The sequence below is a fragment of the Spermophilus citellus genome (genome assembly GCF_964194105.1).
Source record: "Spermophilus citellus genome assembly, chromosome: 17".
Classification (NCBI taxonomy): domain Eukaryota; kingdom Metazoa; phylum Chordata; class Mammalia; order Rodentia; family Sciuridae; genus Spermophilus; species Spermophilus citellus.
The window spans coordinates 78,958,706-78,986,115 of record NC_138199.1 but is presented as its reverse complement, the minus strand read 5'-3'; the positions used below and the strand labels follow the sequence as shown (position 1 = coordinate 78,986,115).

The 27,410-nt window shown below is 38.2% G+C and overlaps 2 long non-coding RNA genes across 2 annotated transcripts in view; both read right to left on the bottom strand.

Annotated features, from left to right (window-relative positions):
* Nucleotides 1–1,436: 1,436 nt before the first annotated feature.
* The window catches only part of LOC308636098, a 140,449-nt gene continuing 114,475 nt past the window's right edge, over nucleotides 1,437–27,410 (bottom strand). Inside the window, exons 2-3 of the long non-coding RNA XR_014019343.1 lie at nucleotides 2,645–2,828; nucleotides 1,437–1,636 (exon numbers count right to left, since the gene is read on the bottom strand). This is a non-coding gene — a long non-coding RNA (uncharacterized lncRNA). The remainder of the gene's footprint in view (nucleotides 1,637–2,644; nucleotides 2,829–27,410) is intronic.
* Nucleotides 23,092–26,704, bottom strand: LOC308636922. The gene is made up of 3 exons (XR_014019522.1): nucleotides 26,589–26,704; nucleotides 26,002–26,124; nucleotides 23,092–23,171 (listed from the first exon to the last, which is right to left on the bottom strand). It is a non-coding gene; the product is annotated as an uncharacterized lncRNA (long non-coding RNA).

Genomic DNA, 27,410 nt, shown 5'->3' with positions numbered 1-27,410 from the left:
TAAAGATCACAAGGCAGATACTATATTACATTAAGGTTCTATAATATGAATATTATATTAGTACTAAAATCCACAGGGAACCTATTATATTGGTTTTAGATGCTATAATAAGGATGCTATAGTAAGGATAAATTACCTACCACAGGCAGATAATTTATAAATTTTCAAAGCTATCATATGGATAATGTTAGTATTAAAGGTCACAGGGCAGCTGTTGTATCAGTTTTACATGCCATAATGAGGCTATCATGTTTCTGTTATAGCATCTATTCTGTGCAACCATTTTGTCAGCATTATCTAATAATATGAATAAGATAGTATTTAAGGCCACATGGCAGCTATTCTATTTGTTTTAGATGCTGTAGTACTATATTACATTATTATTAAAGACTCCAAGGAAGCTATTTTTTTATATTTAGATGGTAGAGTATGGATATCATGTTAGTATAGTATTAAAGGCTGCAAGAAAACTATTATTCCACTTTTAATAGCTATAGTAAAGGCCATAGAAGAGATCTTCAGTTTTAGATACTATAACAAGGATGTCATATTAATAATTAATAATAATATAATAATAATATAATGATTATATTAATATAATATCCATGGAATTTACAATATTAGTTTTATGGGTTACTCTATGGATGTTATATTATTATTAAAAGTCACCGGGTAGTTGGGCTGGGGTTGTGGCTCATTTGTAGAGTGCCTGCCTAGCACATGTGAGGCACTGAGTTCAATCCTCAGCACCACATTTAAAAAAAAAAAAGGTATTGTTTCCATATACAATTAAAACAATATTTTTAAAAAATTCAGTGTAGCTATTATATTAGTTTTATATGTCACAGTATGAATATTATATTAATATTTAAGACCATAGGGAAGCTAATATATTGTTTTTAGATGGTATCTATGAATATATATTTAAATATATTAAATTTTAAAAAGTATTAAAGCCCACAGGAAAATATTTTATTAGTTTTAGGTGCTAGTTTATCAATATCATATTAATATTAAGGGACCTTTACAAATGTTATAATATGGATATCATATTAGTACTAAAAGCCATAGGACAGCTATTATATTAGTTTTAGATCCTATAATATGGACATTGCATTAATATGAAAGGCCACAGGAAAGGTATGTTATTAGTTTTAGTTCCACAGCATGGATATAATACTAAATTACACATTTCAGCTACTATGTCAGTTTTTGATGCCATAATATGGATACCATATTAGTTATAAAGTTCACGGGGGAGCTATTATATCCATTACAATTTCATAGTATGGATGACATGTTTGTATTAAAAGGTCACAGGCAGCTCTTCAGTTTTAAAACTAATATTATATCCACATTATAGCATGTAAAACTGATATAACAGCTTTCCTTTGGCCTTAAAGCTTCCCTTTGGCCCACAAGGGTTCTGTGTTTGGGACTGGGGTCTCTGATGGCTTCATGAATGTGGCATGCTTGGTGGCTAGGAAGTTTCTGTGCCAAGACGAGGAATGCCTGGATGCTAGGAAAACTTCTGTGCAAAGACATGAGATGCCTACCTGCTGTAGCAATGCCCTGCATTAGAAGGCTTTCTGCTAGAGTCTTATCGGCTTTGACCTTGATCGCAGGCACACAGCTCCTGGGAATAAAGAAACACTCTTGTTATACAATAAAAATGTTTCACCAAGCTCCCATGCTCATGGACCTGCCCACCTAATAGTAACTATAAACAATAAACTTTCTTGATAGCTACACAAAGCTTCTAACATTGCATATTGTAACTGTAGAATGTAACTGAGGAATAAGCTGCATAACGTTGCTAACTCTATAACCTTCCAAATGACACAAGAAACAATAGTATATCACTGATGCCAATGACCAAATGCAACCTATTGATATAAATAAAGCTGGCAGCTTGACCATTCTGCCATTCTGTCATTCTGACTCTGCATCTTCTCTCTCTGTCTCTTTTTATTTTCCTTACATTTAATATTAATATTTAATATTAATATCCATACAGTTATCTATAAAGCTAATATAATAGCACATTATTGATATTACATTAATATTAAAGGCCACAGGGAAGCTATAATATTAGTTTTAGTTGTAATATCATGGATATCATAGTAGTATTAAAAGCCATTGAAGGTATTAGTTTTGGATGCTATAATATTTATATCATAATTTGATTAAACACTGCAGGGTAACTATTAATTTTAGATGCTATATTATTGATATAAGAGGCCAAAGGGCCACTATTATTTCTAGATACTACAGTATTGTTTTAGTAAGCTTTTTTGTCATTGTGTCTAAAATTCCTGACAAGAACAATTTTTAGAGAATGAAAATTTTATTTGACACTTATATTTTCCAGATCTCAGTCCATAGAAGACCAACTCCATGGCTCTTGCCCAAATGGTACAGAGGTAGGAAGCAAATCAAGACATGGCAAAGAGGAAGCAGATAGAGAGTTCTGCTCACCAGAGACAAATATACACTCCAAAGAAATGCCAGCAGTGACCCACCTTCGCCAGCTACACACTACCTTCCTACAGTTACCATCCAGTTAAACACTATTAATGGATTAATGCACTCACTAGGTTAAGGCTCTCATAACCAAGTAATTTCACCTTTAAATCTTTCTTACCTTTTCTCATACATGAGCTTTAGAGTAACACTTCATATCTAAACCATAACATTGTGCCCTTGGCCCCCCAAAAGTTCATGTCCATCTCATGATGCAAAATACATTGCGTTCATATCCAGGAGTCCACATGTTCTTAACAGTTCCAGTATTCCCCAAAAGTCAAAGTCCAAAACCTCTTCTGAAACTTAAGGAAATGTCAGCATGAGACCCCATAAAAATCACAGCAAGCTACATAATCCAATATATAATGGCATAGATTAAACATTTCCATTCTACAAGTGATAAATAGGGGCATAGAAAGAAGAGATGGGACCAAAACAAGACCAAAATCCAGCTGGGAAAACAAGATCTGTAGTTCCATATCAAGCATGCCAGGCGAGTGCATTACTGCTTGAGCCACATCCCCAGCCCAACAGATTACTATTAAATGCCAGAGGTCTGCTATTATGATAACTTTATATGCTATCATATGGATATGCTATATTATAGGGTTTATTGCTATCATATGGATATTTTACTTAAAATGACAAGGGGGCTATTTTATTAGTTTCAGAGGGCATAATATGGATAAAATATTAATATTAAATGCCACAGTCTAGCTATTATATTAGTTCTAGGAGATATAGTTTGGGTATCATATTACCTATAAGGGTCACAGGGCTAATATTTTATTAGTTTTAGATGCTATTATGGGTATCATATAAATATTAAGGCCAAAGAGCAACTATTATATCAAGTTAAGATGCTATAATAAGGATATCTATTGATATTAAAGGATACAGAGTAGCTATTATATCAATTTTAGATGCAATAGTATGTATTACATTAGTTTTATGGGCCACAGGGAAGATATTATATTAGCTTGAAATGCTATAGTACGGATATTACTTTAGTATAAAAGGCTATAGGGAGCCTATAATGTTAGTTTGGGATGTTATGGCATGAATATTATATTAACATTAAATGTCACAGGGAAACTATTATATATCACTTTTAGATGTTACACTCTTAATACCATATTAGTATTAAAGGCATCAGGGCAACTACTGTATTTGTTTTAGATCTATGTCATGTATGTTATTGTTTCAGTCATCTTTTTCACTGCTTTGACCAAAGGATCTGACAAGAACAATTTTAAAGGAGGAAAAGTTCATTTAGGGGCTCACAGTTTCAGAGAACTCAGCCAATAGATGGCCAACTCCATTCCTTGGGGCTTAAGGTGGGTCAGAAGAGTGTGGTGAAGGAAAGTGGTGATCAGGAAGCAGAGAACCTAGGCATAGCTCACCAAATAAGTACCCCAAAGGCACAGCCTCAATGACCCACCTCCTCCAGCTACACACTATTAGCCTGCAGTTTCCACTCAGTTAATTCCTGTCAGAGGATTACTAATTTGGGTTAAGGCTCTCATAACCCATCATTTCACCTTTAAACTTTCTTACATTGTCTCACACATGAGCATATCCAAACCAATTATATGATATTAAGGCCACAGTGCATCTATTATTTTATTTTATTTATTTTATATTTTTTATTTTTTTAAGAGAGAGTGAGAGAGGAGAGAGAGAGAGAGAGAGAGAGAGAGAGAGAGAGAGAGAGAGAGAGAGACAGAGAATTTTTAATATTTATTTTCTAGTTCTCGGCGGACACAACATCTTTGTTGGTATGTGGTGCTGAGGATCGAACCCGGGCCGCATGCATGCAAGGCGAGCGCGCTACCGCTTGAGCCACATCCCCAGCCCCATCTATTATTTTAAATGCTGCAGTATGGATATTATATTAATATTAAAGGCCACAGGGTAGCTAATATATTTTATTAGCTTTGGATACTATAGGATGGATATCATATAAATATCAAAGGCCACAGGGCAACTATTGCATCAGTTTCAGATGTTCCAATATGAATATCATATTAGAATTAAACACTCCAGGTCAATAATTATGTACTATTAGATTCTCAAGTATGGATATCATGTTAGCATTAAAGTCAACATGGAAGTTTATTGGTTTTAATACTATCCTATAAATATCATATTAGTTTAATGGCCACAAAGCTGACATTATATTAGTTTAAGGTGATACAATATCATATTAATACTATAGGACCTATTTACCAGTTTTATATGGAGCACCTGTTTATCAGTTTTAGATTTATATTATGGATATTAAATGAATATTAAATTTCATAAGATACTTATTAAATTGGTTTCACAGGTTATAGGAATGATGTAACATTAATATTAAAGGCCACAGGACATCTGTTACATCAGTTTTGGAGACTATAATATTAGTATCAAAAGCTACAGGGGAGCTATTAGTTTAACATGCTTTAGCATGGATGTCACTTAGTATTAAATTCTATTGCACAGCTACTTACTTGTTTTAGATATTATAGTTTGCATCTATTAGTAATAAAGACCTCTGATATCAGTTTTTTTTGGGCTATAATATGGAAATCATATTAATATTAAAGGCCACAGAACAGTTACTTAATCAGTTTTCCATGCTATAGTATGAATAACATACCAATAATAAAGGCCACAAGAACAGCTATTATATTAAATTTAGAGGTCACAGTATGAATATTATGATATTAAAGTCTAGAGGGCAGCTATCATATTAGTTTTGGATGCTACACTATCAATATTAAAGGACACAAGGAAGTTATTACATTAGTTTTACATGGTATATTATAAATATTATATTAGCACTAAAGGCCACAGAGCAGTTATTACTTTAGTTTTAAAGAGCACAATATGTTTATCATATTACATATCATATTAAAGGGCCCAGGCAGCTACTATATTAAGTTTAGGAGCTACAGTATGGGTAGTGTATTAGTATTAAAGTCCACAAGGTATCTATTATGCTAGTTTTAAATCCAACAGTATGGATATAATATTTGTCCTAAAGAGACAGGACATATGTAATATTAATTTAAGATGCTATATTATGGATATAATATTAATATTTAAAGCCAGAAATCATCTATTATGTAATATATGCTATTATATAGATATTATAGTAAGATTAAAGGACAAAAATCATCTATTATGTTAGCTTCAGTTGCAGTAGCATGGATATCATATTAGTATTTAAAGCCACAGTGACACTATTTTATTAGTATTGGATATACTGTAGCACAGATATCATATTAATATAAAAGCCACTGGGAAGCTATTATATTAATTTTGATGCTATACTATAAAAATTGTAATAGTTTTAAAGTTACAGGGCAGCTACTATATTACTTTTAGATGATAAATTAGCTATTATATCAGTTTCAGAGGCTACAGTACAAATATCATGTTAGTATTAAAGTGAATAGGTTAGATACTATATTGGCATATAAATGTCATAGGGAAGCTACTACATTAGTTCAATATGCTATAATATTGACATTGCATTGATATGGAAGACCACAATTCAGCTATTGTATCAGCCTTAAATACTGTAGTATGAATACCTATTAGCATTAAAGGCCACAGGGCACTATTATTCTAGTTTTAGAAGCTTTGGTATGGATATACCATATCCATACCAAAGCTGCTATAGTACTTTAGGATGCTATAGTATGCATATTACATTAATATTAAAAACCAAAGTCAGCTACTGTTACTTTTAGATTGCATATTATAGATATCATATGATCATGAAAAGACACAAAACAGCTCTTATATTAAGTTTATGTGCTTCTCTGTGGAGATTTTATTATTACTGGAATTCACTGGGCAGATAGTATATTAGTCTTAGATGCTATAATCTGGATATTACATTATAGTATCAATAGTATGGGTAAATATTAAAGGTTACAGGGAAGATATTATTATATTAGCATTAGATGCTACAATATGGATATCATGTTGGCATGAAGTTCACAGGACAGCTAATATATTGGTATAAAATACTTTAGAATGGATATAACATCAGTATTAAAGGCTACAGTAGAGCTATCATATTTATTTTACATGGTGTATTAGGATATTATATTAGTATTAAATTCCACAGGGAATCTATTACATTAGTTTGTCATGCTATAGTATTGATACCACATTGATGTTAAATGTCACTTTCCTGATACAATATTAGCTTTAGATTCTAGAATGAGGATATTACATTAGTATTAATTGACACAGGGAAGCTATTTTATCAATTTTATAATAGTTGGATATAGTGTAAGTACTTAAAGTCACAAGGTAGCATTTATATCACTTACATTTTATAGTATTGATCTTATACTAGTATTAAAGTCCACAGGGCAGTTATTATATCACTTTTTGATGCAATAATATGGGTAAATATTAATATTAAATGCCAAAGGATTAGGGTTAGCACCCATGGATTCAATGCCCAGTAACCTCCCCCAAAAAAGATTAAACTACTCTAAAGTAAAACCTTAGGACATGGTTATATTTTCTCAAACACCTACTTGTTTAATTATTCATACAGTTAATTACTAGTAACTGACACTCTTAGCTAGTTCTGTATTTTATTATGAACATTTATAACACAAAAATCAAATAGTTCAAACTAATATAAATTTCAAAGTATGTGAGCTGGGGTGGTAGCTCAGTGATACAGAACTCACCTAGCATGTGTGAGGTGCTAGGTTTGAGCCTCAGCACCACATAAAAAGAAATAAATGAAAATGAAGGCATTGTGTCCAACTACAACTAATTTTTTTAAAAAAAAATTCAAAGTATATGCCTCTTTTACATATTTCATGTTGAAATAATAACATATGTTAACTTATTATATTTTTATGTTGTCACTAGGTTCTAGGTTTTCCTTCTTAAAACGTGATCACTACAGAGGAAAAATATGACATTTTGGAGATTTTATTTTAACTCCTGGTTTAACTTTCCTGAAAGAGTGACTTTATAAAAAAAATGTTCTAATGGCAAACTGACTCACTGTGACTGAATCACTTATCCCAAAAAATCCTTGTCTCTATTTTATTTCTATGAATACATTTTAGCAGCAATATAATCAAATATTTGCACTGGGACAAATAGTCAAAGAACATCCATTTCCTCCAAGACCTCTACAGGAAGTGGTGAGCCAAGAGAAGCCGAGGTGTCAGATCAGTCCAGGAGTGATATAGATGCTGCTGTGTTGTAGGAAACTCTACCTTTTAGAAATCACAAGGAGCTATGGATGCCCAAACTCTTGCATGAGTCTAAATCTAGTTGAAATTCTAAGTAATTTTATTGTCACTAGCTCAGCTTGAAGCTAATGACAACTAAAGGATCTATGGGGCTGGGGATGTAGCTCAGTGTTAGAAAGATGTCCTAGCATGCAAGAAGCCCTAGGACCAACCCCCAGAACCACAAAAGGAAAAAAAAAAAGAAGTTGTGTCTTATTTGTGTAATCAAATAGAAAATGAATAATCATTCCTCTTAAGGAAACATGTTGGACCTAAAACACTTGAGACTCTCAGAATCAAAACACTCTCCTTATAGTGTATTGCATACCTAGACCATCATGAACAGTGGTGTCACATCATAAAGCATGTTCACATTAAGCATACCATCAAAACAACAAAAAAGGCTTTATTGACTGTTGATAAGAAAAATGAACATAATCTAGCTTAGGAAATTATTAACACAACATTAGGATAACATTAGAATAAAATGTAATCATGGCATTTCCCACATGTAATAACTCTAAATACTAATAAATACATAATTTCGAAAGAAAGTCAAATTTCTAAAATCAAAAGCAAACTGATACATTTTTAAATAATATTTTGAACAGAGGCAAAACAAAGAGTTCTCCCACAAGAATTCCTGACAATATAAAGTATCATGCTCATTAGAAGGCCCATCCCTTTGTATGCAAGGAATAAGAGAACTTTCTGATGAATATAGAACTTTAATAGGACATATGGACATGCTTTCTAAATTTTAAAGAAGAAAAAATATCTTTTTTTTTAAAAAAAGCTTATTTTTAGTAAATGTATCTGAATTGCAAAAAAGCAGCTACTGACTTGTCTCTTACATTTGGTAATGATTTGCATCTCAGGAGATTTCATCTATAGTGGTTTTAAATATGAAATATCAATAGTTAACATTAAAAATATCATCCCTCTTCTCTTTTAAAACTGATTTGAAATTTTCTTAGAATAATTTCATATGAATTTGGAAGAGGCACTGTGGTATATGTATGTATGTGGGAATACATGACCTTTTTAAAAAAAATCTTTATTTTAGTTGTAGTTGGACACAATACCTTTGTTTTATTTACTTATTTTTATGTGGTGCTGAGGATCGAACCCAGGTCCTTGCATGTGCTAGGTGAGTGCTCTACTACTGAGCCACAACCCCAGCCCCAATACATGATCTTTTTAAAGCATACCTCTCATGCTTGAGTCCTGTCAAAGACATCTTCTGTGTGTATGTGGTGCTGGGATGGACTCTATGGCCTCTCACATGCCAGGCAAGTGGTCTGCTACTGAGCTGCACATCCACTCTCCAAAGATACCTAATAAGTGGAAATTAATTAAAATCATTTGATTATGAGCATTTCAAAACAATACAATTCTCTCAAACAAGCCAATTTTCTCAATCAAAAACAAAGTAAGCTAAAAGTAATTTTTAAAATATTCCTTATAAAAAAAATAGAAGTCCACAGAATTAAAAATTCTATTAAGGGCTAGAATGTGGTGCAAAGGCAGAGCATTTGCCTGGCATGTGTCAGGCCCTGGGTTCAATCCTCAGCACCACATATAAATGAACAAAATAAATAAATAAAATAAAAAGATCCACTGACAACTAAAAAAATATATTTTAAAAATTCTGTAGAAAACTGAAAGAATATTAATCAAAAATTTGAATTGGAAAAACCTACTGCACAGAACTGGAGACCTGGAGGCCATGGGGAATTACAATACAAAATAACTCTAAAATAAGAAGATGAATCAATTAGAAACCAAAACCTTGGACTGGTACTTAGAGTTCCCCCACTGGGTGGGATGCTGGGATCATCAGGGCTCAAGGCTGACTATCATCTGCCTTTTAACAAATTCTGATTTTATTTCAAATGTTCATGATCTATAGAGAAAATAAAAAGAGAGAAAGGTGACTTTTCTAAAGTTATTTTATGGAATATAAAATTCTGATACAGTCAAGATAATTCATCCAATGCAGGATGTCAGTGTTTATACAACGGACGTTATTTGTGCACCATTACAAATATACTGCCAATTAGCACAGCAGCCAGGGAGCTGCTCATCCTAGACTAGCAGGGACAGATTCTGGAGGAGGTGGAGGGAATGTCAGGAGGAGGAGGGGGCCTGGAAGATGGGTGGGGTCTGGAGAAGAGGCAGGGTCTTAAAGAGGAGGAGGATTGGGCTGGAGTTATGGCTCCCTGGTAGAAGGCTTGCCTAGCATGTGTGAGGCACTGGGTTCAAACCTTAGCACCACATGAAAATAAACAAACAAAATAAAGGCATTGTGTCCATGTGCAAGTGAAAAAAGTAAAAAGAGGAGAAGGGTGAGGTCTGGAGGAGGGGCAGGACAGGAAGAAGGAAAAGATCTGGAGGAGAAACAGGGTCTGAAGGAGAGGGATAATGAGCCACAAGGGGGCAGGGCCTGGCAGACAGGTGAGACCTGAGGGAGAGACAGGCCCTAGAACATGAGTAGGACATAGAGAAGCAGGGTAGGAAGGAGGGGGAAGGTGGTTCAGGAGGACAGGCAGGGCCAAAGAATATTGGTGGGGTCAAGAGAAGAGGCAGGGTCTGGAGGGGGAGGCCTTAGCAAGAGAGTCCTGGAGGGGTGGCTTCTTGCTAATTAAACTCTCCACCAAAAGAAAAATGTGTGGCAGTGGTAGCTCAGTGGTAGAGTGCTTGACTAGCATGTGTGAGGCACTGGGTTTGATCCTCAGCACCACATAAAAATAAATAAAGTAAATGTATTGTGCCCTTCTACAACTAAAAATAATTTTTTTTTGAACAAAACTAAGCAAATATTAAAGAAAAAAAAGATGGTTCATTATTCAAAATACAGGGGATGTATTTTTAATAAATTCTGGCTTTGTTAGAAGTAATATATTTAAACCTAAGCGGCTCAGAAGGCTGAGGCAGAAGGATCTTGAGTTCAAAACCAGTGTCAACAAAAGCAAGGCACCAAGCAACTCAGTGAAACCCTGTCTCTATAATACAAAATAGGGCTGCCCCACACCAGGCATCTCCCTCAGGCTGCTCTGAGGAGAACTGAACCCTGGGTGTCCCTAGAGACACGACCCACAAGGCTCCCCACACCAGGAGTCTTCCTCAGACAACTCTGAAGAGAAGGAAACCCCAGGCATCACTAGAGAGGTGACCCAAGAGAGTCCCCACACTGGCGTCTCCTCCAGACCGATCTGAGGAGAAGGGAACCCCAGGCCTACTTAGAGTCATGACCTGTGAGGGTCCCCAACCCTGGCATCTCCCTCAGGAAACCCTGGAAACCCCAGAAACATGCCACATGAGGGTCCCCAAGACAGGCGTCCCCCTCAGGCTGCTCTGAGGACAAAGAAACTCCAGGCATTCCTAGAGCCATGACTCACGAAGTCTTTAAGCGAAGAGTCCGCTGAGGCTGCTCTGAGGAGAAGGGACCTCCAGGAGTCCCTGGAGGCATGGCCCACGAGGGTCCCCAACCTGGGTGTCTCTCTCAATCTGCTCTGAGAAGGGAGCTCTGCCCCTCTCTGTGGAGTGACCCAACACTCCAGTGAACTGGGGTTCTCCCGAGCTGGTCCTGAGTGGGAAACCAGCTCTCCTCACTCTCAGGGAGGCAGCATTAAAGATGGCGGTGAGGCCCTGCCCCTTCTTGACCACGCCCCTTTGGCCACGTGCACGTGCAGCGAGCTGCTCCCGGCTCAGAGGCGGGGCCTCTCCCAGCTACCTGGTGAATGTCAGTGCCTTCTTCCACCCTCAGCAGTTATTGAATAAAATCTGTTCCCACTTCTGTAACTAGGTCTGGCTGTGGCACCATGAGTAGTGGAATCTCAGGAGAGGAGAAATGGAGTCCAGGAGACCCCCTCCCTGCACTCCACCAGGCCAAGGGCTGCAGCAGTCTGAGCCAGGTGGGCAGAGGCACAGAGGGAGGCTTCCACAGGGAGTCTAGACCCTCACTCAGGCGCCCAAGGGCAGAGACCACTTCAAAGGCTTCTGGGACATGTAGTCTTTGAGACAGAGTGACTTAGCCAGGGTCTGCCCCATTTTAGAATCAGGAATTTTAAGAAAATCTGTTAATTCCCAGCCCAGGGTGACCACTGTAGGAGGGTAGAAGAACCTGAGCTCAGACCAAATTCCCAGTAGCCCCTGAGAGCATTCTAGGTCATTCAGTCTGTCCTGTGCTCTGCCCACACCATCTTTGCCCTTCAGGACCATGGAAGCTGTGTGCCATGTGCAGGCCCAGGCAACCTGGAGGACCCTGGCAGTGGACTCTGCTGTTCTACCCATGCAGCCCTCAGCCCAGAAGCCAGAGGCTACAAGTAGTACATTTACCCTCATAACCCCAGGATTCTGGGTAGTGCAGTCTTGTATTCTACAATGCAGCCCAGCTGCAGAGGCCTCTGTGAGCTGCAGGCTACTCAGGAACCCCCAGTGATTCTGAACAGTGTAGTCTGGAATTCTGACCATTCAGCCCTCACTCCAGAAGCCTATGGGGGCTTCAAATAGCACTTTAACCCTCATACACCAACCCAGGATTCTGGGCAGTGTAATCTAGTCCTCTACAATGCCGCCCCCCCCCTCCAGAGGTCTCTAGAAATTGCAGGCTACACAGTCACTCAGGCATCCCTAGGGATTCTGGACAGAGTAGTCTGGTGTTCTGCCCATGCAGCCATCACTACAGTGGATTCTGGAAGCTGCAAGCCCCCAAGGATCATGGGTATTATAGCCTGGTGCTATGTTCAACTGTAAAGTGACTACTTAGAGCTCAGAGCCCCCAGGAATTCTGAGTATTGTAGTCAGTTCTACTCAGTCAGCCCTGACCACAGAGGTCTCTGAGAGCTGTGGGCCATTGATTATTCTGGGTTGTGCAGTCCATCCTACCTAAGTGGACTTCACCATCAAAACTCTGGGATCTGTGTAGCACAAGCCTCTCTAGACACCCCTGGGAGTTTGTGTAGTGCAATACAAAGCTTGCCCCGGCAGTGCTCAATAGGTAGGTGTCTGGGAGCTGCAGGCCTCCAGGGATTCTGGGTAGCATAGTCTTGCCCTCTGCCTCCATAGCCCTCACTGTGGAAGCCTCTGAGAGTTCCAGGCCACATGGACACGGGGCACCTCCAAGAATTCTAGGTACTGTAGTTTACCTCCCTACCCTGCAGCCCTCACTATAGCAGATCCTGGGAACTGCAATTCCCCCTGAGGATTCTGGATAAGGTAGTCTAGTGTTTTGCCTGCATTTCCCTACTGCAAGTGCCATGAGAACTGAAGGCCACATGCTTGCCTTGGTACTGATAGACCTCACTGTGGAAGCCTCCTGGAATTGCAGGCAGCACATTCACAAGTGTGTCCCCAGGAATTGTAGGTAGTGTAGTCTGACCTGCATAGTGCACAGCTCTCACTTGGGAGGCCTCTGGGAGTTGCAGGCTGCATACTCACCTCGGCAACACACCCCACCAAGGATTATGGATACTGTAGTTAAGCTCTCAGTCCAACAGTCCTCACAACAGAGGATCCTGAGAGCTGCTGGCACCAAGATTTGTGGGTAATATCGTCCTATGTTTTTCCTACTCACTGCAGAAAATTCTGAAACTAAAATTCCCCCTTAGGATTGTGGGCAATGCAGTTCAATGGTTTGCCCACTCATCACAGAGGATTCTTGGAGCTGCAGTCCCTGAGGGTTCTGGGTAATGCAGTCTAGTGTTTGCCCTGCACAGTCCTGCTGAGCATCACAGGAGCTGAAGACCCCATGCTTTCCCTGGGACCCTGGAGATTCTAGGAAGTGAGCTCTACCAACAAAACCATCACCACCAAATCCTCTGGGACTTACAGGGTTACAGGATATGTATGCATCCCCAGAGATTCTGAGCATTGAAGTCTGGTATTCTGCCCTTACAATTCTCACCCCCAGTGGCTCCTGGGCAGAGCAGGCACCCAAAAGTAATTGGCAGCATAGTTTGATTTTTTGTCAATACAGCCCTCTCTGCAGAGGTCTCTGCAAGTTGCAGGTCCCCAAGAATTATGGGTAGCACAGTCTGTCATTTGACCCATGCTGCCTTCACTGCAGAAGGCTCTGGTAACTGCAATGAGGATTCTGCAGTTATCCAGGATTCTGGGTAGTGCGATCCATCATAATTTTTGCATCTCTCACCCTGGAGGCTCCTGAGAGCTTCTTACTGCATTTTCATGAGCCCTTACCCTCAGGCCCCAATGAGACTCCAGGCACTGGGCCCTCCCTGAACCATCTTGAGGGGGCATTTGTGTCCTCAGACACTCAAGCCACACAAAATACATTGACATACCATGATAATGAGCAGCAAAAGCCTCAGTAAGAAATACTGTTGTAAAATAAGTTCTGCTAACATATTACCTGAGAAAGTAAAGAACATGGCAGAACCTCCTTCTCAGCACACCAGGCAGTACACAAGAAGCTTCTTCCTCATGTTTTCCTCAAGTGGATCTCAGTCATCCTGATTCCACAGTGGAGTCTCCATGGGTAGGTGTCAGGGAGAAGGAAGCTCTAGTCCTCACCATAGACATATCCACCAGGCATCCCCAGGCCATGGTATCTTTCTAGGTGTGTTCCCAGGATAAAAAAAAAAAAATTCTGGTCTACACCTTATATAAAGCCCCTAGGAGTCCCTAGATGTGGCATCTCTTATATGGGTCCCCAGGAGAAGGAAGTATGATTAGGGCACAGAACACAGCCCCCAAAAGCAGTTGATCAGAGAAGGTTGTTCTGAGTGTCCCCACTGGCCACTGTGGGCAGTGCAGGATGCTGGGTGCTGGGTGTTCGCTGTTCAGAGCTACACCCCCTTGTGCTAGGCACAGTGAAGCTCTGAAATTCATAGTTCTGACTATTCCAGGTCATGATTTTGGAAATCAAAAAGAAATAGAGCCCAGCATCCTATGTCTTGATCAGAATGGATGGAGATAGCAAGCAGCAAAGTACATGACCCATAGACAAAATTTCATTGATTTCCTATATTTCAGCCATCATGTAGGGGAAACAGTGAAATTTATAAACTGGAATAAGAAACATTTTAAAGCATTAATATTTAAAATAGAGACCCCAAATTTGAAGTACTTACATGTAAGTCTTAAAGTACAAACATACTTTCAGAAAATCTTGAAATGTTTATAAAGATATCAAATGAAATATAAATAAATGCAGAGATAGTCTTTGCTCAGGTCTCAATAATATAATTAAGATGAAATTATCTCAAACCTTATCTGAAGATTCAGTGCATTCCAGAAATTCCCAAGAAGCTGTTTATAAACCTAGACTAGACAGCACTGACTGCAAAAGAACACACTTCAAGAAGCCACACATATGGATGCCAGAACCTAACAAAATACTCCGTAGACTTGAATTTAAAATGGGAAACTGTAAAACTCCAGAAGATGTGCATGACCACATGTTTCATGATAAGGTTTTATATGTAGCCCCTGCAAAAAAATCCATAAAAGCTGGGGATGTGGCTCAGTGGTTAAGCTCCTCTGGGTTCAATACCAGCTACCAAGCAAACAAACAATAACAACAAGAAATCCATGAAAGAAAACCTGATGTGGACTGTAGTAAATTTCTCTGTAAAAAAAAATCATATAAAGAAAATGAAAAGACAAGTCAAACACTGGGGGAATCTTTGGAAGATATATGTCTAAAGCAAACTGTGTAAAAAAATGTAGTGAGATATTCAACAATAAGACAACATAATTGGTAAAGACATAAACAGACAACTCACAAGAAATATACGACATGGCAAAGAAGCAAAGAAATGATTCTTAGTATCACCTGTCATGAGGAAAGCACAAACTAAGACCCCAAGGTGCACTGCACACCTACCGAGCTGCTAAGGTCTTTACTAAGTGTAGTATCAACCATGAGGATGATGAGCAGCCACAGGCACTCTTGTGCATTGTTGTAAGAGCACACAACAGTTCAACACTATCAAAAAAACTAGGCATTTTCCCTAAAGTTAGACATGGTGTCACCACACAATCCTAAAAATATAGAAAACTTCCTCAAAAATGTATATCTAGGGCTGGGGATGTGGCTCAAGCGGTAGCGCGCTCACCTGGCATATGTGCAGCCTGGGTTCAATCCTCAGCACCACATACAAACAAAGATGTTGTGTCCACCAATAACTAAAAAATAAATATTAAAAAATTATCTCTCTCTCTCTTTAAAAAATGTATATCTAGATAACAGCATGCAATTACATATAGTAGTTCTATTCACAATGCCCCAATAGCTTAAGCAATCAGGATGTGCTTCAATGGGTAAACAAACAGCATAACTGCTACGAATCTATGCCATGGAGGCCCTGGTGTCTCTGAGCTCCCCCAGGTCTCTACTCCGGTCTGGAAACTGGACTGCCCTTACCTTTGCATACCTCACAGAGGGAAAAGTGAGTTCTGAATAGAAAAACCTGTATATGCAGCTGATAAACTCAGGCTCAGTGTGCAGTTGCTGCCTATGGAAAGAGATTTCAAAGTTATGGATGTGGGTGGTAAACTCAGAAAAATGCAAGCACAACAACCCAGGCCTGCATCTTTGTCCATCCATAGGAGCTTCCAAGGATACAACAGATAAACATGGAGGCAACTCCAGGATCCCCAAAGAACTACATCTAGGGGAGAACCTGGAGGTGACTGCCATTAGGGTCCCTATGACCCACTTCTGATTAGCTTAGAGGACATTATGATACAGCTTCATACCTCCATCCCAAATTTTAATTTCATCTCTTTTCCACAGGTAGCAAATGCATCCCGAGCTTGGATTCTGTTGATTGATTAGCTTGTTTAGTGTTGTAGAGAGAGCTGTGCCACTACCTAGTCCTGATGCACAACCTCTGAAATTCACTGTTCTGGTTATTCAACATACATTTGCATATTTTAGCTAAAATAGAGCCCATCATCCCATGTTTTGATATAAAAGGATGGTGCTATGGTTTGAATATTTTCCACCCATATTTTATGTCCCCAAAGCCCTGGATCCCAGAAAGTCCAGGGCTGAACAAACCACCCCTCATATTCTCTTTCAGCTCCCCTCTTGCCATCCACACCTTGGAACAGCCAAAATATCTCTTTTAATCTCAGCAGGGAGAGTCCCTCAGGAATGTACAGAAGATGATACTCCACTTGGTCATGGTGTCTCACCTATGCCCACTGGGCCCAGCTGGCCCTTTGACAGAGTGAGCATACAACAAGCTTGGAGTAATCCAAGACAAAGTCAGATAGGTGGAAGGGAAGGGGGGCTGGCAGTCAGTATACTGAGAGTAGACAACTTTCCCCATAGGGGCTGAGCACAGAAAATAAGGAGGGGCTTCCTGCCTCCATCCAGATGACCTCTGGACACTGCACAGGTACCCCTTCCCAGGAGGTCCTGTCCTAGTCAAGGGTCAGCTGCAGGTTGGTGCCTGACTCTAATCCCAGCAGCTTAGGAGGCTGAGGCAAGAAGATTGCAAGTTCAAAGTCAGCCTCAGCAATTTAGCAAGGCCCTAAGCAACTCTGTGACATCATGTCTCTAAATAAAATATTTAAAAAGGCTGAGGATGTGACTCAGTGGTTAAGTACCTCTGGGTTCAATTCCTGGTACAAAAAAAAAAGATAAATTAAAACTTTGAGCCTGAAATTGGCATGGTTTTGCCAATTCCTGAGATGCACTCAAGGCTTATTTCCTATTGTCTCTGGGCAAAGTATTTAGCATCTCTTTAGTGGTCAGAATGTTTTAACAATTACAACTTCCTAAGCTCCAGTTTGACTCACACATTTAGTTTAACTCTGACCAAATTAAAAGGTGCTCTTCCTGCTCTGCTTTATGATCTTTGATTATTATACCAAATTTGGCTAAAAGCTGCCAGCAATATTCATGTCACTGCCTGAATTCTGTGTTGCCTTGAAATTTCTTCTGCCAGATTAATTACTCTATCACCTTTAAATTTAGCCTCACAGAACATCTCAGAACATAGGCAAACTGTAGACAACTTTTTAGAATATAACAAGAATGGCCTCTCATCCAATTTCCAACAGAGGCCTTTTCCTCTGAAACCTCATGAGCTCAGTCTTTACTATCTACAGCTATTTTATTAGTTTACTGTGTTATAGTAAGGATAAAACATTAAGAGTCAGGTGGCAGCTATTTTATTAATTTTTGGTTTTTGTTTTTTGGAGAGGGTGTAAGAAAGTCCATCATACAGCTATTATATTAGTGTTGGATGCTATACTACAGAAATTATTTTAATGTTAGAAGCTACAGTGCAGCTAATATATCTGTTGTAGATGCTACAGTGTGTATATTGATTTTAGATGCTATAGTATGAATATTATATTATTATTATTGATATAATATTAATATTAAACCCTACAGGGCAGCTATCATAATAGTTTTAGATGCTACTTTATGGGTATCATATTAATATTAAAGGCCACAGAGCAACCACCTTGTCAGTTTTAGAAGCTATAGTTTGTGTATGTGTGTGTGTGTGTGTGTGTGTGTGTGTATAGTATTCATTTTAGATGCTGTAAAATACACAGCATTTTAATATTAAAAGCCACATGGTACCTATACATTAATTTTTAATGCCATAGTATGCATATCATATTAATATTAAGGCTGCAAGGTAAGATATTATTTTAGTTTTTAATGCTATAGTATGGTTATCTTATTAACAATAAAGCCACAGGGAAGCTATTATGTCACTTTTGGATGCTACAAATAGATGTCATATTGGTGTTTAAGGCCACAGAGCAGCTACTCTATTAATTTTAGATTCTATACTATGGATCTCTTATAAGTATTAGGGACAAAAAATTCAGCTATTTTATTAGTTTTAGATGCTATATGTGGATATCATATTAATACCTTAGGCACATTGCCAGCTATTATATTAGTATTAGATGATATAATATGAATATTGTATTAATATTAAAAGCCACAGGAGAATGATTATATAAGGCCATAGGGAAGCTATTACATTAGTTAGAGATGCTACATTGAGGCTATAATATTAAACTCCAGGGCAAGTAATATCAATTTTTGATGCTATTATATGGATAATATGTAAGTATTAAAGGTCATGGGAAACTATTAGTTTTATACACATTGTATAGCTATTAATGTTAAAGGCAACAGGCAGCTATTATATCAGTTTTACATGCTATAATATGGACATTATAAATGTATTAAAGGCCACAGTATGGGCTGGGGTTGTAGCTTGGTGGTAGAGCACTTGGCTAGCATGTGTGAGGCACTAGGTTCAAATCTCAGCATTGCATATAAATAAATGAAATTTTAAAAGATCCATCAAAACTAAAAAAAAAAAAAGACGTAAAAAAATGCCATAGTACAGTCATTTTGTCAGTGTTAAATATATTAATATGGATAAGTTATCAAGATTAAAGGGAATAGGAAAGATATAATATCAGCTTTAAAATACTATCATCATTAAACACCACATAGGACAGCTCTTATATCAGTTTTAAAAGCTCTTATAGATATCATATTAATATTATAAAGGATAACTCATATCTAAACCATAATAGCTATGGATACCATAAAAACATGAAAGGACACAGGGCAGCTATTATATTAGCCTTAGGTGCTACACTATGGATATCATATTAGTATTAAAGATCACAGGGAGATACTACTTTGCCTTAGATGTTATAGTATGTATATTATATTTGGATTAGAGACCACAGGGTAGCTATTATATTAGTTTTTGATGACATGTTATGAATATTATTTTAGTATTAGAGGCCATGATGTGGACATTATATTAATATGGAAGCTGTTATGGAAGCTGTTAGTGTTCAAGGCTACTCTGTGGACACTATATTTGTATTAGAGGCCACATATGGTCACAATAGCATCAAAGGCTACTATGGATAATACATTAGCATTATAGGCTGCACACAGACAACATGTTAGCATTATCACTCCACCGTGACAGTATTATGACACTGCCATATCCATGAAAGTGGCACATACCCTCTGGTGGTCATTAGGACCCAGCACAGAATGCTTCAATTCAGTGGTGTATGGGCACCCCATGACATTCCTGAGAAATGGATGAAATTCAGTACTGTATCTAGATTACTCAAGGCCATGATTTTGGAAATTCAAACTAAAATGAAACCCAGTATCCTTGTCTTTTAAGAAACGGTGATTGAGGGCTGGGGATGTGGCTCAAGCTGTAGTGCGCTCACCTGGCATGCGTGCAGCCTGGGTTCGATCCTCAGCACCACATACCAACAAAGATGTTGTGTCTGCCGAGAACTAAAAAAAAAAATAAATATTAAAAATTCTCTCTCTCTCCTAACTCTCTCCTCTCTCACTCTCTCTTTAAAAAAAAATGGTGATTGAACAAATTATTCAACCCTTATTAAGTGAAATGAATGTAGACACAAACAGAAACTCCTACAAAAATTAACTCATAATAGTCCACAACTAAAATGTGATAAAACTAAAAAAAAAAAAATCTGGAAAGAAATAAGAAAATCTATGTAATCTTAGATTTAGTAATGGTAGTGTATATTTGTTTTGGGGGGTTTTGAATGTAGGGCCTCACACATGCTGTACAAACTTTCTAATACTGAGCTACTTCGCCAGTCCTTGCTGATGAGTTTTAACTCACAATACCAAATACCAATTGACTAAAAAAAAAAATACCAATAACATGGACTTTATAAAGTTCAATTTTTTACGAAGTGCACTGTTGCATGCCAACAACCCCAATTACTGAAAAGGTTGAGGCAAGAAGATTGCAAACTTGAGCCCAGCCTAGGAAATTTTTTAAAGGATGGGATTAGCTCAGTGGTAGAGCACTTGCCTAGTTTATGTGAGCCCTGTGGTACAATCCCCAGCACCACACACACAACTCACATATGCACACATGCATACACAAACACACACACACACACACACACACACACACACACACACACACACACACTTTTTTCCTACTCTGTAAAAGATGGCACATAGTTATACAAAATGATGCTCAGCATCCCATATCATCAGGGAATCATAAATTAAAACAATAGTGAGGTAGTATGGCACAGCTATTAGAACTGCTGATGTCTAAGAAACAGCAGTGCACCAACAGCTGCAGGATGTGAGATACCAGCAGTCTCAGGCATTACTAGGAGAACATGTGGCATGGCCATTTTGGAAGATGATGTGCTAGTTCTTCCCAAAGCAAAAAAGTCCAATCTATAACCCAACAGTGTCCCTATAAATCACCTTCTTTTAGAGAAATTCTTTGAAAAAGTATGTCAAAACAAAACTAGCATATAATTATGAATAGCAGCTCTATGATGCTGATCAGATCACAAATAAGAATGTCCTCCCAGGGCTGGGGATGTGGCTCAAGTGGTAGCGTGCTCGCCTGGCATACATGCGGCCCGGGTTCAATCCTCAGCACCACATACAAAGATGTTGTGTCCGCTGAAAACTAAAAAATAAATATTAAAATTCAAAAAAAAAAGAATGTCCTCTGATACCTGAATGCATAACCAACACAGAATATAAAGGAATGAACTACCACCCTACACAGAGAAATAGATAAATTCTACCTGGTACACTAAGTGAAATAAGCCAGGCTCAAGAGGCTACATGCTGTATAGTTTACCTTTTATGACATTCTAGAAAAGACAAAATTACAGAGGAAGAGTTGTGCAGGATGAGGCCCAGGTGCCTCCCAGCACAGGAGTCTCCATCTACATGGAGTTGTGGTGCACCACCCTTCCTGTGGTTTTTCTCATGACCATCCTCCATCCTGAAGCTTCCCTAGAGCCCACCAAAAGTCCTTATTAAAGCACAAGCCCCTCCTAGGCCTCCAGGAGATTCTGCAGGATTTAGGAGCTCTGTGCAAATAACCAAGGTAAAAGAATCAATATTAGGACAAAAAAAATGCTCCTAACACCTCTGTCACTCAGCAAATATAAAGATTTTAGGAGTGCTGCACCAGGAACTGGGTGCAGAGGCTGAATGTGTATTTCTTATTATGTCACAGCCCATAATCTGGAGCAATAATGAATTCATTGCTCATAATGGAACAATGAATTAATTATATGGCAGAAACTGGGAGCTAGATTTCCCACTGATGGGGTGAGAAATTATGATAAACAAGGGATGAAGGCAGAGGGATCTATGTCATAATGGGTCAGAATCCATTGACTGCAGATCAGTATAAACTCACATTTTGCTTAATACATTCACAGATGGTTCCACATAAACATAGTTATAACTAGGGGGTATGAAAAGATTAGAATACACATAAACTTCTTTGCATTGTCAATTGTGTGGATCAAGATGCAAGATGAAATATTTTTTATACACTGTTTAAAGACCTTTATTTTATTTGTTTATTTTTATGTGGTGCTGAGGATCGAACCCAGTGCCTCACACATGCCAGATGAGTACACTGCCACTGAGCCACAACCCCAGCCCCTGCCAGATGAAAGATTTTAATATCACTCTCCAATCAAAGGAGCCATGACTCTTTGAAGAAATGGCTGATACTAAGAGTAACACAGTAAATATATAAGTCAGGGTAATTTAAATATCAGAAAGAAAAAACTTTGGGACAAAACCAGAAAATATGTTAAAGGACAACAGGAGATAATGGAAAGATCTCCAATGGAAAGAATTCCCAATGGTTAAAGTAGGGATGAATTGAGCCGCAAAGTAGTATTTAAAAGGGGGGGGGGAGAACAAAAAACACCTTAATCAAACTATCCAGATGACTGATATATATAAATGACTGAATACACAAACAAATGAGGCTGAGTAGAAACCTCTTGTGCAGAAGAATTCCATATAATTGAGAGAGACACAGTCATCAAGGAGGTAGAGCTAACTCTCTGATCCCTAAGCGTGGGCTCTGCATTACAACTTCCTCCAGAAGAACAGACAATGTGGACATGCAAAAAAAGAGTAACTTCATAGTAAGAAACCTGAAAGTCCCTTCCTCAAGCAGGTGAGCACAATCAATACTACCATTTCACCTTGAGGGCAGGAGATGATAGAGCTGCTTTTCAGCTCAGTGACCAGCTTCCCCCAGTCCAATAGCCCCAGGCTAAATATGAGAAACACAAGGAAACCTGAAAGGCACTGCCTCAGCCAGGTGAGCACAGTCAATACTAATATGACAATAAGGACAAGAGATGACAGAGCAGCTCTTCACCTCTGTTACCTGCCTCCCCCAGACTCACAGCCCCAGTTTAAATATGAAAAAAGGAAAATTCAAAAAAAAATTATAAAAATACCTGACAAGTCATCCTCAATGTTCTCAAGGTCATAGAAACTGTCACCCCAAGAGAAGTCTATGGAGACATGATGACTGGATGTCATGTTGGCTCCTAGATGGGATCCTAGAACAGGAAGACACAGAACTGAGAATCCAAAGGATATGTGACTTCAGTTAATGTTAACATACCATTATTTTTTCTTCATGACAAATGGTCTAAGATGTTAACACTTTAGAGACAGCTCACCTAAGTCATAACAAGGGAAGAAACCAGATTGAGGCTACCTGGGAAATCTCTACACTTTCTTTTCAATCTCTGTATAAAGATAAAATTAATCCTGGCATGGTGGCACATGCCTGTAATCTCAGCATCCTGGGAGGCTGAGGCAGGAGGATTTTGAGTTCAAAGCCAGCCTCAGCAACTTAGTGAGGCCTTAAGTAACTCTGTGAGAACCTGCCTCTAAATAAACACGTACTTGTTTAATTATTCATACAGTTAATTACTGGTAACTGACACTCTTAGCTAGTTCTGTATTTTATTATGAACATTCATAACACAAAAATCAAATAGTTCAAATTAATATAAAATTCAAAGTATGTGCTTCTTTTACATATTTCATGTTGAAGTAATAACATAAGTAAACTCCTTATATTTTTATGCTGTCACTAGGTTCTAGGTTTGCCTTCTTAAAACTTGATCAATAGAGGAGAAAAAAAATGACATTTTAGAGATTCTATTTCAACTCCTGGTTTAACTTTCCTGAAAGACTGACTTTATATTAAAAAAAAAGTCCTAATGCAAATTGACTCACTGTGTCTGAATCATTTATCCCAAAGAATCCTTGTCTCTATTTTATTTCTATGCATACCTTTTTAGCAGCAATATAATCAAATATTTGTGACTGGGACAAATAGTCAAAGAAATAGTCATCTCCTCCAAGAACTCTGCAGGAAGTGGTGAGCCAAGAGAAGCAGAGGTGTCAGCTTGGTCCAGAAATTATATTAGATGCTGCTGTGCTGTGAGAAAACACTCTACCTTTTAGAAATCACAAGGAGCTATGGATGCCCACACTCTTGTATGAGTCTAAATCTAGTTGAACTTCTAAGTAATTTTATTGTCACTAGCTCATCATGAAGCTAATGACAACTAAAGGATCTATGGGGCTGGGGATGTAGAAAGATTTCCTAGCATGCAGGAAGCCCTAGGACCAACCCCAAGAACCACACACACACAAAAAAGAATTTGTGTCTTCTTTTTATAATCAAATAGAAAATGAATAATCACTCCTCTTACGGAAACATGTTGGACCTAAAACACTTGAGACTCTCAGAATCAAAATACTTTCCTTACAGTGAATTGCATAGCTAGATCACCATAAACAGTGGTGTCACATCATAAACCATATTCACATTAAGCATACCATCAAAAAACAACAAAAAGGCTTTATTGACTGTTGATAAGAAAAATGAACATAATCTAGCTTAGGAAATTATTAACACATTGGAAACATATGATACTGATATCAAAATACTCCAGGAGAAGCCAGGCACTTTGACTCATGCCTGTCATCTTGGCTATTTGGGAGGGTAAAGCAGAAGGATCACAAATTTGAGGCTGACATTAGCAATTCAGCTAGACCCTGTCTCAAAATGAAATTGTAACAAAGACTGGGGACATATGTAGTTCAGGGCTTGCATAGCACAAGCAAGGACCTGGGTTTAATCCCCAGTGCCAAAAAAAAAAATTCTCCAGGTGAGACATCTGACAACTATGGCAGGTACAGAACAAGGCAGAAGCCATTATGTCAGCCTCCTCAAAATGATGAAAGTAAACCTGCACTTTGTTCAGCTCACAATACTAACATGTCTGATTTCTGCTTCTAATAATTCAAATGCAACCATTTAAATATGATCAAAAGTGCATTTACTTTTCTAATGAATCCAACAAATATGAGAGAGATACTAAACTGCATTCTGAAAGCCACCTTATAAGCACATAGGGGCACCAACATTAGGATAAAATGTAATCATGGCATTTCCTACATGAATAACCCTAAATACTAACAAATACATAATTTCAAAAGAAAGACAAATTTCTGAAATCAAAAGCAAACTGATACATTTTTAAATAATATTTTGAACAGAGGCAAAACAAAGAGTTCTCCCACAAGAATTCCTGACAATATAAAGTATCATGCTCATTAGAAGGCCCATCCCTTTGTATGCAAGGAATAAGAGAACTTTCTGATGAATATAGAACTTTAATAGGACATATGAAAATGCTTTCTAAATTTGAAAAGAAGAAAATATGTTTTTTAAAAGCTTATTTTGAGTAAATGTATCTGAATTACAAAAAAGCAGTTACTGACTTGTCTCTTACATTTTGTAATGATTTGCATCTCAGGAGATTTCATCTATAGTGGTTTTATTTTTTTTATTTTTTTTTTTAGAGAGAGTGAGAGAGGAGAGAGAGAGAGAGAGAGAGGGAGGGAGAATTTTTAATATTTATTTTTTAGTTCTCGGCGGACACAACATCTTTGTTTGTATGTGGTGCTGAGGATCGAACCCGGGCCGCACACATGCCAGGCGAGCGCGCTACTGCTTGAGCCACATCCCCAGCCCCTATAGTGGTTTTAAATATCATGAAATATCAATGGTTAACATTAAAAATATCATCATCCCTCTTGTCTTTTAAAACTGATTTGAAATTTTCTTAGAATAATTTCATATGAATTTGGAAGAGGCACTTTGGTATATGTGTATATGTGTAAATACATGATCTTTTTAAAAATTTTTTCTTTACTTTTAGTTGTAGTTCAACACAATACCTTTGTTTTATTTACTTATTTTTATGTGGTGCCAAGGATCAAACCCATGGCCTCACACGTGCTAGTCGAGTGCCCTACTGCTGAGTCACAACCCCAGCCCCGATACATGATCTTTTGAAACTATACCTCTCATGCTTGAGTCCTGTCAAAGACATCTTCTGAGTGTGTGGTGCTGGGATGGACTCCATGGCCTCTCACATGCCAGGCAAGTGCTCTGCCACTGAGCTGCACACCCAGTCTCAAACATGTCTTAATAAATGGAAATTAATTAAAATCATTTGATTATGAGCATTTCCAAACAAGACAATTCTCTCAAACAAAACAATTGTCTCAATCAAAAACAAAGTAAACTAAATTTTTAAAATATTCCTTATTGGTGTAATCAAATAGAAAATGAATAAAAAAATAGAAGTTCACAGAATTAAAAATCCTATACAGGACTAGAGTTGCGGCACAAAGGCAGAGCATTTGCCTGGAATGTGTTAGGCCCTGGGTTCAATCCTCAGCACCACATATAAATAAACAAAATAAATAAATAAAATAAAAAGATCCACTGACAACTAAAAAAATATTTTAAAAATTCTGTAAAAAATTGAAAGAATATTAATTAAAAATTGAATAGGAAAAACCTATTACACAGAACTGAAGGCCATAGGGAATTACATAGCAAAATAACTCTAAAATAAGAAAAAATAATGAATCAATTAGCATACAAAAGCTTGGACTGATACTTAGAGTTCTCCCACTGGATGGGATCCTGGGATCATCAGGGCTCAAGGCTGGCTGTCATCTGCCCTTTAACAAATTCTGATTTTATTTCAAATGTTCATGATCTATAGAGAATAAAAGAGAGAGAAAGGTGAGTTTTCTAAATTTATTTTATGGTATGTCAAATTTTGATAATAGTCAAGATAATTCATCCAATGCAGGATGTCAGTGTTTATACAACAGATGTTATTTGTGCACCATTATGAATATATTGCCAATTAGCACAGCAGCCAGGGAGCTGCTCATCCTAGACTAACAGGGGCAGAGTCTGGAGGAGGGGGACGGAAGGTCAGGAGTGGGGGTTGGAAGATAAGTGGGGTCTGGAGAAGAGGCAGGGTCTTAAAGAGGAGGGTTGGGCTGGGGTTATGGCTCAGTGGTAGAGCACTTGCCTAGCATGTGTGAGGCACTGGGTTCAAACCTAAACACCACATACAAATAAATAAACAAAATAAAGGCATTGTGTCCATGTGCAACAAAAAAAAATTAAAAGAGGAGGGGTGAGGTCTGGAGGAGGGGCAGGACAGGAAGAAGGGAAAGATCTGGAGGAGAGACAGGGTCTGAAGGAGGGGGAGAATGAGTCACAAGGGGGCAGGGCTTCACAGAGGGGTGGGACCTGAGGAAGGGACAGGCCCTGGAACATGAGTAGGACCTAGAGGAGAGGCAGGGTAGGAAGGAGGGGGAAGGGTGGATCAGGAGGACAAGCAGGGCCATAGAATATAGGTGGGGTCTAGAGGAGAGGCAGGGTCTGGAGGGGAAGGCCTTAGCAA